Genomic DNA, 15,775 nt, shown 5'->3' with positions numbered 1-15,775 from the left:
AGAAATAATGATTAGTGTAGTAAGATTTGGAGGAAACCTGAGATCACTGTTGAAGAATGCCAAATTTGCCCATTACCTCAGCTTAATGGAGCACTTTCAAGTCTAAACAATTAATTTTCTGGAGATTTCCTACAGCTTCCTGAAGATCAGAGCACAAGCACGAACTCCCAACACCAACTCAATTTCCTCTCCATGATAGCTTTTCCATTAGTCTGGATAGAGTGGGTACAGAAAATACACCAGTTACATCAATCTATGTACCTTCGCAAAACTTTTCAAAAGCAAATAATTGGTCTCGAGGCTGGATAAACAGTAAAGGAATGTTATTGTACTGCATCTAAGACATTAGAAACCTTTTCAATTACTGTCATTTAATTTCATTATTATTTTAATTTGTTAGTTCCACCTCATTTGGGATCCATTCTTTTACATTAAATCTGATTAGTTCAGAGCCATGATCTGATCCTGTCTAATGTCCCCAGATAGCTGGGATATCAGACATGAAAGAAAAGTGATTAGAAACCCCACACTTAGCATACTCTATCTCATATCTTCTGAGCGGTGGTTATAGTAAATGCAAAACCAATGTGGCCTGACACTGGGGAAAGTCAGAAGACTAGGAGACATAAAACGCATGAGTTATTTTTTACATTAGGTAGCAAACTGAGTTCTCCTTTAACCACTTAATTACCTTTGGCTGACAGGAAAAAACATTGCTATGAAAATTAGTATTATCTTTATTATGGATGTGTCCCTGAAGATGCTGATGCACTGACTTATATATCCACCTACAGGGCCTGGAGGCAATGAAATAATTCTACCTTGTGAGCAGATGCAAAGGTTTTGTACTATCTCCAAGGATTTATTATGTAGTTTAACGGCCATTACTTAGCATCATCTGCACTCTTTATATATTCTCTATCACCATACCCATTTTCCTCTTTCAGCCTTATTATCTTATGTATATGAACAAAGAATATAAAAGGGTGACAGGTAGTGGAAATATAAACCAGCTCTAACTGGCCACAGGCAAGTCAAGCTCAGCTCCCCTGAGCTCAGAACAGATTCAACATAAGGAGTTTTGGGTAGATCACACAATTTTAGGGCAGTGCCCGAGGGAAAGACAACCGGATGCTTAAAGCAAAGCAGGACCTGCCTTCCCTTACCTCTTTGGTGGTGCTTTCAGGCACCTACACACTTTTTCCAGCACCTCAGTTCTCTACCCATTTAGCAAGGACAATGTTGCTGCTATTTTGCCAAGACCAAGCTCACGACCTCTGCAAGCTTTTATTAATTATTTTTTTAAATTTGTTTTTAATGAAGCAGAAATTACTTACATTAGTGGCTGCGGTCCAGGCAAAGCATCTGTATTTTCACACACGCTGGTCCTGGTGCATGTCCAGCTTCTCTTGGAGGCTCCTGTACTCCAGAGCTGATGCTGCCAGACATGAGTGTGAGGTGACAAAAAGAAAATCTCATTGCTGCTGAGACTGCAGCAATGCAATCCCTCTGTGCAGAGCTGGGCACAGCAGAGGAACCACAGCGCTGGGATGTCTGCCCTGACCAGGCTGTTTGCTCCAGTACTGGGATAAAGAAATGGTCAGAATTATCTCCGGTAACATCTCCTGCCACTGTACGTAAAATGAACCGTTAATATTTCAGAGGAGCAGGCTAGGTATTGCAGTGTTGTCAGTTTAATCTGCACATACACCAGATTTCCTCTTCCAGTATTCGCTTTTTCAGCATCCCCTCCATCCAAACATTCTGCAGTTAGTTTTAAAAAAAATTGTTGCTCCCTTCCTGTTTCACACTGTATATGGCATTTCTATCACTTTTAGACATGTTAACAGGAACTTTAAATATTCCAGTAACTCAGTTACTATTTCTTTTTAATGTGGCCTTCTAATATTTATCCATAGATCTTCAGAAAATATATCAGAAATGCCTGTTATGAAAATAAGTGAGCAAAAATGACACAAAGGTTTTCAGCTTTGCTGTTGTGGCAGAGAGGGGTGTTCACCACTAAGGAGTTCCTGGAAAACGCAAATACAAGATGACCAGTGAAATGTTTGTCTCTTTGGGGCTGTCTGTCCCTTTTGTTGCATACTCCAAAATTTACCTAGTCTATGATTCATAAAATTCAACAGGAATCATGTAGACATGGTTGTTCCCCTGGTTCTGCCAGGCATCCTTCTCTCCAAAAACTGCAGAAACAGTCGTGGCTGAAGTTCAGCCTGTGACGGCAAGTTCTCACACTGTGACCTGGGTCACTGTTGAGCCTATTGCACTAAAATGGAAATAAAAAGGGAAAAAAACAGAGATTAATCTGAAATGAAAGCATAACTAAATGGTGTGTGAAAACTAAATGGCCATAGCACAGCTTAGTGCCCAGCCCAGATCTGGGTATTATCAGCACTTAGGATACAACAAGCCATTGACTCATCACTGGCGTGACAGTTAACTGCTCTGCTGACAAGCATAAATCTATTCCACCACTATTTTGTATTATTAATTAGGAGAGAGGGGAGCTGCATTTGTAGCACATACAAGTGGCTCATCTACTGCCTAATGTGAAAGGTTTTATTTGGCTTGAAGAATCACCTATTTAAATTGTGCATCAAGGTCATAACACATGGGTAGTTTCATTCACCGTGGCATTTTGATGGTGGCTGTGCAAGTTGTGAGCTTATATGTCATATCATTATTTCCCACACATCAACCAGAGAAGCAAATAAACTTTTGATTCATAATGGGAACACAATGGAAGCAAGCTGAAAGCCTGCCCTGAACAGCTCTAATTAAAGGTGTTAGGAGTTAAGGTACAAGCTTGCAGAGGGATAACAAAATAAATCTACTCAGTCTCTACAGAAATATTTATCACTATCCCCCAGTATTGCTACCTGTGTATGTATTTGATCAATATTCAGTATCGCCTCCACTTTACTTGAAGTCTGTGCAATATGCTAAATTAGCTTTTTCTATTACCGTATCAAAGGTATGTTTGAAATTGAACATCACAGTAATTTAGCTGAAATTACAGGCAGACCAGGCCTGTCTTGATCAGTTTGAAAAACCCTCTACATTAATCATATTAAAGACATTGCAGATGAACAAATCAGCAATGCGGACAGAAAACTGGCTGCCTTGGAGAAAATCCTCACATGGCACTGACTCTGGAGACACAGCGATGTCTACCTGCTGCTGCAGATGGCTGTGGGCCATGCCAGCATCTCGCCCACCATGCCTGTCACCTACCGTGGTCTCCGAAACCATCACCAACAACATTCATCACCGAAGTATCACCGAGACACTGAGCTGGTTGCAATTGGACGCGCACTGAAGTTTTTGGCCTGGTCGGAAACTACCATGACTTCCCCCAGATCATGCAGCAATACATTTTGCACATATCTGCCAACAGTAAAACTGCATGGCATCATGCAGATTGCTTAGGACATGCAGCGGGACTGGCCAGCTCAGCCCCCAGTGCTGGTAGCCCCAACAACATGGACATGGGTGGCTGGAAGAGCTGGCAGCAGGAGCTTCCATGCATCCAGCTGAAATTTGGCAGCACCTTAAGAGGCTGAGGTGGATATACTCATCGCCATTCCCAACCCCAACAGGTGTTTGGCACCTTGTTCTGTTCATTGCTAAGTATGGGAGCTCTTGTCTTTGTCTTCTCCAGCTCTTCCACCCTTTATTGCCCACCAGCCCCTCCTTGTTGGCCTCAGACATTTATTGTTCAGTAGCAATTTCTCTTTTTCTTTCATTGACTTCTTTTTGCTCAGGATCTTTCTTTCTGATTTTGACAATCTTTAAATTACACCCTTAAAATAAACCTCACAATCAGCAATATATAAATTATAATTTCCTTCTCCACATGCTTCAACTATTATCTTAATCAAGCAATCATGTCACTTCACATATAGCCCCTCATTATCCAAGTCGTGCCCTGTTTGTATTATATCATCCTTATCTGATGGCACACCAAACCATCTGGCAAATCCTCAAAGCTAATGTGATCCTAAGTTCTAAAATATTTTCTGCTTCTTTGTCTATGTAGAGCAATGGCCTTTAGATGATTTCCAGCTGATAAGATAGCTTTCTTTTCACGTCCACCGTATTATCTGGCTTTTTAAACAAGACCTAAAAGAAGCACTGCTAAATACTGAGTGACATAGGGTACCATTTTATCTTTCAAAGGAAACTCTCTAGAATAAAAAGGTCTTTTTTGGGGAACACTTGCACAATTGAAGATGGCAACTTTTGGATCGTTGTTGGAGACATTTTAAGAAGTGTGAATTCTCCGTGGGATAGCCTTGCATTTGCCCGGGACACGGTGTTTCAGCTTAGAAATATCCTCAGCAGCAGGCACAGAATACCCGCCTGATGCAATGCAGACTCCTGCTTCTGCAATCAAATCCGACCACTCAGCCAGCAGCAGAGCTGGTGACACTTTTCCACACAACCACTGCCCAGAAGAACATTTCTAACATGGAAACGACCCATTTGTATGCTGGGAGCCAGCCCGCCCGCTCGCCCAGCACCCGGCCTCCCTCCATGTATTATTAATGAGCAACATCAGTCTCCAGGTTTCAGTCAGCTAATTTGTTCCCACAATCATGATTCCAAATATCACATGAATAATTCAGCAAGTTATTTTAACTGTAGTTAGATAAGCCCGTTAGCCATCATAAATTTAAATAAATTATTCTTTTCCTACACGTGAAGGTGCAGAGGCAGAGCACCTTGTCAGGTGAGATATACCTCTCCATATCTTAGGTAACACATACGGTACCTGGTGACTCAGGTCTGCTTGGAAGTGTGTGCTAAAGAGCCCTTCTCTGGTCTGCAGTGGGGAATGGGGGAGCCAGCCCCAGCCACCAGCCCTGCTGCCATGCCAGGAGCCATCTGCATCACCACAAGCACCTCAGACCTGTGCAGCTGTGAGATTTCAGTGTCGCAAATGTCCCGAGCTGAATGATGAACATACGCCAAAGACGAAGTGGCTTGGCCTGGTCCTACCCTTCAGGAACTATTGGGTTTTGCTCAGACACCTTATTTCCTTTACAGAAGCCAAACACTTCTTTTGTCACTCGCTACATTTCCCTGAAAGAGCAATTTTGCAGTAACGCAAGACTTCAGGTGTATATCCTCCCTCAGGCATCTCATCGCTGGATCCCACTCGGTGCTTGGAATTTCTTCCTTCTCCCGCATCTTTGAGAAAAAAAAGATGCGTTGCTGAGAGCGCCCCGGGGCTATGAAAGGAGAGGCATGGCCAGGTGGTTTCTGTTACTGTCACTGCTTGCTTTGATCACAGGGGTTCATCTTGCTCTCAGGAAGAGGAATAGCTCTATGTGACCCCAAATTTCTTCATTCCTATGAGGCTCAGCCTCCCCCAGCAGAAACCAACAGAAGAAGATGAGATACTGCACAAAAAAAAAAAAAAAAAGCACAAACAACCCACACGAAGCAGCTGTGACAAGCACTGATTTTCATACAAGTAACCTCAGTGGTAAGTGACACTCTGCAGATGTAAATCATTTCTGGCTTTCAACACACCGCGTGAGGAACACCCTTGTGCTGACACAGAGAGTCGTGTGGGGGGACGTCACAGCAAGCTAGCAACAGATTTTTGCAAAAAAAGCCACAAAGCTGTTGTCTTTATCACAGCAGGGCAACAATAAACAACTGTAAATAATATATAGGAAATCTAATTTTAGGAGGTAGAGAAAGGAAATTACAATACCAGTCTTGGTTTAAATTGCTGGTAAGCGGTTTCTTCCAAGGATTGCAGCTGAAGGTGCAGACATTTAACTGAACATTGACAAATAGACTGAGGTTTATAATTGACAACAGGAGAAAACACTGTAAAGAACATAAAACCTTGCATTTTCTAGGTCTAAGACATTAGGGATTAGGATCGGATATTGAGAGGCAGAAGGAGATTATCTCAAGTCTGCCTATGATGGGGCTCTTGGAGCATCTGCTATCCACCACCATACGAAACACAGGTATGACTCAACAAGGGCTGGAGTCACTCAAGCAATTTTTAACGTATTTGCCTCTGCACAGATGCCACTAGCTATGGCTGAAAGATGTGTAGCTCCTTAATACCACAGATTTTAAATTAAAAGCGATTTTAAATTAAAGTGGTACAAGTACAGAATGAGCTTACTTTCAAATATTGTTTAGGAATCAAGAAGAATAAAATATATTTTCAATCTAGTTGTCCAATTTCTTTTTTAAAAAAAAAAGCAAGAAAGGATAAGAAATCTCTGTGAAAGTGAGCCAGCCTGTGAGATGGGATTATTCTGATTTCTGAAGCAAACACATAATGTCAACTGCCTCATATCTGTGGGCTACACAGATTCAATAATCTGAAAAATGATGGACTCTTTCCCTTCACATTCATTGCTACATATAATATGTGGCAGATATGCACTCATATCAATCATGGCAGTAATTTTCTTTAGCATATCTTTTCAAGAGAACAGTATAGGGGTCTGCTTCCTCAGCAAGGGCCATCGCCAAGGTCAACAGGGTGCCCTGCCTGGAGCTCCAAGTGCTGAAGCAGGGCAGTCGGCTCCCAGCGCTGGGTGATCTCAGTCAGCTTCAAATGGAAATAAGAGCCAACGCCACACTTAACCTAGCTGGAAAAAAACCATTTATACCTCTGTAAAAATAGGGCATGACTCAGTCACAGCCATCTTACAGACAGAGGGGCACATAGACACTTACAGGTGCTTTCTAAATTACTTCCTGGGTACGCTCATTTTCCCAGCCCGTTATATTTTTCTTCTTTAAATGCCTTTTTCTTGCCATTGTTTCTTGTCACTTTGCAGCTCCTGTCTTTGTCAATCCCTTCTCACTCAGGTCTGTACCTGCCTTAAATTCTGCTGCTTGCTGTTCTGCCCTTTCTCATCTGCAACTTTCTGTCTCCAGATACTTCAGTGCCCTCCATCTGCCTCAGGAGAGCTGAGAACTGGGACATCATTTTTGACCTTGTCCTTCATTTCAGTGCCCATTTTATCCTTCCACTATACCTGCCTCTACTCACAACTGTGTTTGATATCACTGAGCTCCCTCATCTTCACCCCCCTTAGAATCATGGAGTAGTTTGGGTTGAAGGGACCTTCCAAGCTCCCCCAGTGCCACCCCTGCCATGAGCAGGGACATCTTCACCAGCTCAGGTTGCTCAGAGCCCCGTCCAGCCTGGCCTGGGATGTCTCCAGGGATGGGGCATCCACCACCTCTCTGGGCAACCTGTACTTTATCGCTCTCGTTGTAAAAAATTTATTCCTCATGTCTAGCCAAAATCTCCCCTCTTTTAGTTTAAAACCATCACCCCTTGTCCTTTCACAACAGGCACAGGATCCAAAGTTTTCCTTTCATTCCCACAGTGCTGAAGGCAGAGGTACCCCAAAGGTGCAAGAGTTCTGTTAGCAAACCAAAAGCACCCTAGGGATAGCAAGGGGGGTGAGGAGTCCTAGATGGGGTGCCCGTGTCCTCGCACAGTGACCAGTAGGTGGAAGCAGGAGCTGATGTTTTACACCCCAGGAGTTGATGTTTTACCCCCACCCTGCCAAGGGCTCACTGCACGGAGCAAGTCCCTTGGACCTGGAATGAATCTCAGACTCTGCTGGACTATTGCAAGGCTCAGTTAATAAATATTAGTGAAACGCAGAGATCCTTGGATGAAAACTGTAGTGGAGGTGTAGACTGCCATGTTTCATTAATTTCTTATTATCTTATAAGGGCTTCACCGGAGCCTAGAGGACTGCATGAATAGTGCATGAATCTGAAGAGCTTGCTGTCAGACTCACCTTCAACTCAAAAATGTGGCTTGTGGGAATCCAGACCTGAAGGACTCCTGAGCTGAGGATGGACAACAGGCCCAGGAGCTGACCCCAACCGTTGGGAGAGGGCTGGGTTCTCACACCCTTTTGGAGTTCAGCACAATGTAAATAAATCACATTTAATTAAGAGGAAAACCCTTCCTGAAGGTGGAATGAGCATGCTGGAGCAATGCAGGAAAGCGATGGACTGTGCAGGCAAATCAGGAACGGTCACGCACAAGGTAGGATGTTGCAAGAGAGAAAGGACCCTGATTTTTAGAGGATACTCCAAAAGGCAGCAAAGCAGCCATTGTGCGCACCTCCAGCCACCCCAGCACCCGTAAAAAATCTCTTCTGTCTTCTCACTGGAAAGAAAGGCTCCCAGCTACCAAAAGGAAAGCACTAGGGTTGGGGTTTTCCTCGTCTAGAAAACTTGCTCTACCTGCAGATGGGATGAGATCTGGTAGGAAACACAACACTGGCACAATTGGTGATGTGTCACTCTCTTTCTGAGCAGTTAAGTGATTTCTGTTAGGGCTTTACAGGGGATTTCCAATTACTCCTCTAATCAGTGCATGGTAACTCTAATTTGTTTGTAAGCACTTCACCCTTTATTGTGTAATTTTAAAGGAAAATTACATCTCTTTTGTTTAGCTCAACAGTTTGAAAGTTCACGTGGCTGAAACATGGGAACATCTCTCACCAGCAGAGCTAGTAGCAACGAAGTTCTGAAAATAACATTTAAAATCATGATTGGCATTTATTTTGAGAGGATTTTAGTATGGTGCCAGCTAATTTGCTAAGAAACCATCCCCGATGGCACTCACCAGCCTGGCTCCAGTGCCAGCACAGCCCTCAAGTCCACCCCAGCGACTTTACATCGACTTTGGCACACATTGGACGAACTTGGCACAGTTTGCTTTCCCAGCCGACATTGAAATAACTTTGCAGCAAGCAACCCACAGACACCCTGTGCTCCATTTACCTCCCCCGAAACAGAAAGACTGTGCAAAGCACTTTTCTCCATCCAAACATATCACGGAGATGCAGTAAGCATCTTTGCTTCCTAATTGAAATCATACATCACTTACTTAAGTGATACTAAATCAGACGCAAACACCACTGGCAATTCAAGCATTAATGAACAGTTCCCCGTTCCAGAGACAACAGGTCCTCTGCCAGTGTGAACCTCAGGGCTTCCCACAAAGCCAGTCTGCCCCTGCCACCCTGCCCCACATCGCCGCCACTGCGCGCATCAGTCCGCAGGCACGTCTTTTGCTTTGGTTGTCATAGGTATTTTAAATTTTATGGCTTTGCATAACAGGGGGGATTGCATTTTTCAGAGATGGCACACACATGGGAGAACAGCCAGCACCAATCCATGTTCTCCCCAACCACATTTTGCCCCGCATCTCCACCTTGGCTGGTGGTGGGCACTGGGAGGTGGCTGCAGCTGAGCTGTTCCTCTGTGGGAGCAGAGCAATGGGACAACGGAACATCTCTGCTTTCTCTTCCCCAGGGCTGAGGATCGAGGCTCTTGGGGACATGGTTTAGTGCTAGTTAGGCTATGGTTGGACTTGATGATCTTGAGGGTCTCTTACAACCAAAATGATGCTATGATTGCCAGGCGTCCTCCCGGCAGCCCCAGGGCAGAGCAGGCCAAGGCCGCCCCCATCGGTCCCCTCATAGGGGCAAACCACAGCCCGCCCCAGAACCTCTCGCGGAGGGGACAGAGCTGTCCCAGCTCTCTGTCCCACACAAACCCCAGCCCCACAAGTCACATCATCACTAAGGCACCCGTGACTTGCAGGAGCTATTCGAGATATTTTTATAATATCTGTGCCAGTGATCTGACCCACAGCACTTAGAAACGACAACCGATTTTGCTTCATTGTTTTGGGTTTTTTTTTAAATGAGACTTCACAATGCAGAGTCAGAAATAAGCTCTAACTCAGCTTCTAATGTGCTGCTTTCATTTATCTCCTGGATCTCTCCTGTAATGATTCTTCCTCACTGCTGCTTTCGACAGATACAAGTTCCTACTCCACACAAAAACTCCGTAGCTTTAAACTTGAAGAAAATACCATCTCAGCCCCATAAGAAGCTTTTGCATTGCTTTCTCCATTGAACTTCTCATACCCCAGCAAAAAAGAGAGCCCTGCACATGGTTATGAATGTAGCTGCGTTAACGTCCAGCAAGCAATTAATTTAATAAACTTTTCTGCTTCAAAGAGGCTTAATCCCCTGCCCAGCCAACTCGGACCTCAGCTGACATTGCAGGAAGATCTGCCAGTGGGAAATGGAGAGTTAACATCACTGAGCTCTCTCCTCTCTCTCCCTATTAATATCTGCTAATAAAGATGCCTATTTAGTTTACCTGTCTTGTGTGGTTCTCCTCTGCTCAAGCCCCATGTCAATATTAATAATAGTTATTACTCATAATATCTGTCAATTAACTAATTTACAAGACTATTCAAATGGTCTTACAAGCTGAAACGTAATTTGCTCATTACTGAACCCACTTGACTGTCCTGCCCCTATGCCAGAGGAAAACCCACTGCCTAACTTCATCTCTGTTTCAGAAACAAGGTGTTTTTTTCCCTTTTATTTTCATTTCCCATTCGGCTAGTAGAAGAAACCCATTCATCAAAGCTATACGTTTTCCCTCTGAAAATCTTCAGCGTTTCAAAGCTTTTGACTGAAATATAACATATTAATGGAAGCCATGATTGCATAGCCCTCTGCTGACCTTCCATAGGCTGAAATTGCTTATTTTGCTAAATTTATTTGCCACCCATTTATCAATCTAAATCTAAGGTGGTTTTAAAGGTCATAAACCAAACAGCCACTGAAACATGATTAAAGAATATGGAAATAAATTACAAACTCATAATGTTATCCCTTCCTGTGACTTTGTGGCAGAAGCTTGGATGAAGTATGTGAACTTGTTTAACATCTTACGTATTTGGGGATTCATCTCCCTCCAGAGGGTTGCTCAAGCTCCGTTAATTCACAATGTGCAGCTTTGTGCCTACTGAAAGGAGGATTATAGGAGGCAAACTCTGGGTCACAGGAAGACCAGGAAAAGGCTTTAACTTTCCTTACGGGGAAAACTCTCTCCTTGGTGACCAGCCTGCATTTATTAATGGGGGTTAACATTGTGCTAAGAAGCTGCTTCCCATGGAATAAGCAGTGTAGTTGTTACTGTGCACAGTTCCCAGACTGCCTCCAAAATAATTAACGGAGCATTAAAGTGCCTTAACACGGTAGGATTAGCACCGAACCAGCTGAAGGTTATAGGAAAACCAAGCAAATCTTTTTATTTTCTGTCCAGAGGACAAAAGTAAAGGTGAATCTTAATACAAAGCTTCGTGGCACATAGAGCAGATTTGGTTATAGTAAAATAGCTGGGTTTGGAAACAATTCAGCAGTGAATGCCAGGGAGGAGGAGTTTGTGCGCATCTAAAAGAACATATTTCAGAAGCATCACCAAACCACCTTGCACGAGCTGCCCGAGGAGTATCAGAGCCCAGACAGTGCTGATCTGGGAGCAATTAGACAAAAGCACAACAGCAGCGGCCACGCTCTTCTCTCCAGCTGCCGCCCAGCTGTTGTCCACCGGGCGCTACGGAACCCAAGGGGCAGCACAGGGATCTGTGCCCAGGTCCTGCCCTGCCATGGGACAGGATTTCTTCAGACCAAGGAGGTCTCCGGGCTCACGCACAGATAAAGGCAACATCTCCCTCTCCAAGATGTACTAAAACTAACTGGCAAATGATGTTGGCTGTAAAAACAAGCTGCCTGCTCAGAATTAGGCATTAATTCCTACATGTCATTGAAACAATTTTGACTTTATTACCAAAAGCTTCAGCAAAATGACTGTGCAGCCACTGGTGAATTTTAATTCTTGATGAACCTGTAATCGCTTTGCCCAGCAGACTCTGGTAAGCACATACGTGAATGTCTGCTTCCCTGCAAAAATCAAACACCAGCTCCAGAAACGTGGTGCCATTCTTGCACAATATCAATCGAGTTCCCAGGGAACATTTTCCCATGTAAGAAAAAAGAATGTATATATATATTAAGCAGATCTACAAAGAAAAGTCTCCAGGAGTTTTGCAGGTAGCGCTAGCAAATGATGCAGCCTGAGGTGCAAAATCTGCACCACACCGTTCCTGAGCTGTGATCACTTCTAGCTGTTGGTTTTGGTGCCTTTTTTCTCTCTAGTCTAAATTGATTAATGAATTATTAATAATAGAGAGACATGCATAGCAGATAGACACTGTTTTACAAAGACCTCTTTAGAGGCAACAGGATGAAGATAAAAATAAGCAAGGCAGTAAAAAGGCAAGATGAAAGCAACCAGCAGCCTTGAGAGTGTCTTATAAGTAACAATAAACTCAACAGATGAACAGGAGGGCAAGGTACTGGCCGACACAGCCTCTGCGAGGGTACTGCATAGATGGATTGTTGAAAATACACGTGTACCCAATACACTATTGCATTCGGAAGTATAACTATGCGCGTCAGAGCAGTAATATTAAAAATGTGCACACAGCCAATCTTTCAGATTGCTTTGTCTCTGGATTTACTCCAAGGTGAAGAATCTAAAGATAAAATAGTGTGAAAGATGTCTCAGAGCAATTAAGAAAAACAACAGGGCTTTTGACTCTGTTAAAAAAATCCATCTTTTTCCCTCCTTTTCATCTGAACACGCCATCCTTCAAGAGCTGCTGTGGCTCCTCCTGGCTTTCAAAAGCCCGAGTTTTGGGGAAGATTTCCACTCACCTGCAGCATCCCTGCCAGGTGATCCCTCTCCTCTGCCGACTCCCTGGTGCTCAGCAAAGAGTTGAGGTAACACTTCAGCCTTTCCCATAGTCTAAAGCTCTGAAAAGGATTTTCTCTACTGTCTGTCTGTTGTTACGAAATTTGTAGGAATATCGTCGCTTCAGAGCCTCTACTGTTGGAACATCGGTTTAAAATATGCTAACAGGTTCAAAAATTACAAGAAGAAAGGATACAGCCTCACACAAGCATGTACACTGACACCAGTGTCATTTTCCTAGGAAACCAAGCTAAAAAATAAATTGCTCCATGATGTGACCCGTATCACTTCAGTCAAATTTTAGCCAGTTTTTAAATTCTGCACTTCCCAGAGCCAAACTATACACAGGCTATCTGGGCTTAAGAAATTGGAAAAGGATCAGACGTCAGGCAACTGGCTGTCCTGACACAGATCCAGACGGATGCTCTGTGGATGAGACGCAACATTCACGAGATATTTCAGCAATTTCCCCAAGTCCAATTAGTAACTGATGTGTAATGCATTGAGAAAGGCTGCAGTTAAAGTGTGTTTGCCTATTAACACTCTTATTACCTGCAGAGCTTGACATGTTGTCAGCTTAAAATGAATTGTAAAAAAAAGATATTTTAAATAAGGGTCAAGAGAATAAATGAATAGGTATAAAAAGCATTTTACAGCTATCCGTAATAGAGTCACAGCAATAAAAAATGAGTGAGTTAGAAAGAATACACAGCCATTCTAAATTATATGATCACAAAATTATGTCTTGATTTACTCTTTGCCTTAATGCTTGCATTGGCTGGCACAGTTGGATCACAGAATTTCCTTTGAATATATTAACATTCATTAAAAAATGATCAGTTTTGAAGTTACGAAATGCCTCTCTAATTTACCACAGTGCAATTTACTGCAGAGGACTCAACCACTTTTCCAGACAGACATCCTGGGAGTTCATTCTGGGATGTGATTTCTTTCAAGAAAATTATTTGTTTGAATTTTAGAATGATGCTGCTGAGGGGTGGCTGGGGGAGATGCAGGAGGTCAGGCAGAAGATCGTAGTAGCTGTAATGACTGCACTGTTTCTTAACCACAGCTCTATAACTAAAAAAAAAAAACTATTCCAGTGTGAAGGTTGCATACAAGAAACCTGAGAGCAACAGTTTTAAGTCATTTTTGAGATGTTATACACAAGCAGTCAGATACTAGGGGCTAATCCTGACCTCACAGACATTTGTGGTGGAGACATCCAACATAAGGACTTTTTATTTCTGCTAAGCAGCTGTAATGCTCATGAGCTGAACTGGCCTCACCTGTGGAGCACGCCATGCCTCCGAGTCCTGTCCAGCTTCTCCAAAATAAAATTAAAAACCCATAAGTCTCCACCTACCAGCCACCTGCACCCTCTCCTACTGCAAGAGGATGAAGAGCCGGACTCCCATCCAAAATGCCATTAGATGAATGATGCATTTCACTAACTATCCCATAATGGTCCAGGAACAATGGTTCCTATCTCCTGTGATACCAATGGGCATAAAATAAGCATCACCACTGTGAGCAGATGGAAGACCCAGCTCTCCCCTCCACCACATGCACTTGGGGCAAGAGTTTCCCTCCAGCACCAGAAGAAACTCTGGTTTGAAGAAGCTGCACCCAAAGCTCAGCCCAAGCCAGGGATGTGCACCAGCACTGCCTAACCTGACTCTTCTCAGCCCAAAGCCTGTGCACAGATGAGCAGATGGTCTGCAGAGAAACAGCCCTCAAAATACGTGTTTGGGGCTCAGCTATAGGAATTATGGCTGTAGGTCAAGATCCACATGGTACGTGTTTCTTTTGATCTGTGCAAGACTGGAATTACAGGAATTCGTGAGGCTGCTGACTAAAGCAGCAGGCAGGGTGTTTATTTGATAACGTGCCTTCTTTCAACTGAAATAATCCCCATATCAATTAAACATACATCTTCAGAAAAGTTTCCAAAACAAAAGATCTTCTGCCTCACTGCTGAGATTGTTCAGGCTGCCAGGACTTTGATTGCCAAGATCTCAGTAGGAATTGAAAAAAATCAATTATTGACGCTGCGATCTGGTGCTTGCAACAAAGCTGTTTGCCTTGCTGGAGATCTGGCAGCAAGGGGAAGTGCTCGAAGGCTCTGTAAAACATTTGGATGGGGAGCTCTGGTCACAGCACCCCATTTCAGCAGCTGCTCCCCAGCCAAGATAGCACAGGAGGGACGGGGCAGGGATCAGGGAGACTCTCCAACCCATATGCTTTCGGTTTAATAACACTGAGCAACTCGCAACACATTTGGCTCCTGTTCGTATCTATCCCAGTTGTCTCGTTAAGCATTTTGTGTAAGTTTGGAGACTCAGCTTTAGTGTATGTTCCTACTAATTGCCTTATCCTCAGCTGTGCAACAACAAACCTCCCCAAAAAATAGTTTTTCATTAGCACCAGACAGGGATTAACTAATTAGTCAAAAAATAAGATTTTCTTGAGATAGTGTTAAATAGATAATTAAAACAAAAACAAAAAAATATATGTCCAAGAAAGACAGCCTTTTTCTTAGCTAGGCTCCAGCTTTTGGCTTGGTTACTCCCCACTCACACATTTTCTTTTCCTCTGAGATGTAGCAAATCATTAAAACTGGACATGTATTCAATTAAGTAACAAGATACTATTTGTTCTTATCCCCAGGGCTCAAAATAAAAAGTTTCCTACTTCACTTACCTATTAACAAAAGACTAACCTGAAACACCAACTAGTTGCCAAGTGCTTGCGCAGATGTAATTCCATTGCTGTAGTCTTTGGTCTAACCAACAAACTCATCGTGTTCAAATGGATGTAAAGCAAAGGAGGGAGGACAGAGTCCTTTACCTGTGAGGGCCCCGTACATTGCCTCATACTTTGCCTAACAATAAGTCTACAGGTCAGTAACTCAGAAAGAGAGGTGAGATGAGAAGTGGAAAACAAAGATTTATTTTTTTTTTAAGTGCAGAAAGTTGGAAAGAAAGTAAAGGAAAAGCAGCAGAAATGTTTGAACTGTCTCTGAAGCTATCATGCTATAATACCAGCTTAAGAACTTTTTATGGGTGTAATAGCATCAGCACAGCTGGAATTTCTATGGCAACACTCGGTACAC

Source organism: Patagioenas fasciata, chromosome 14, assembly GCF_037038585.1.
Source record: "Patagioenas fasciata isolate bPatFas1 chromosome 14, bPatFas1.hap1, whole genome shotgun sequence".
In the NCBI taxonomy this organism is placed as follows: Eukaryota; Metazoa; Chordata; class Aves; order Columbiformes; family Columbidae; genus Patagioenas; species Patagioenas fasciata.
The sequence above is the reverse complement of the archived record's forward strand: the minus strand, read 5'-3'. Positions refer to the sequence as shown.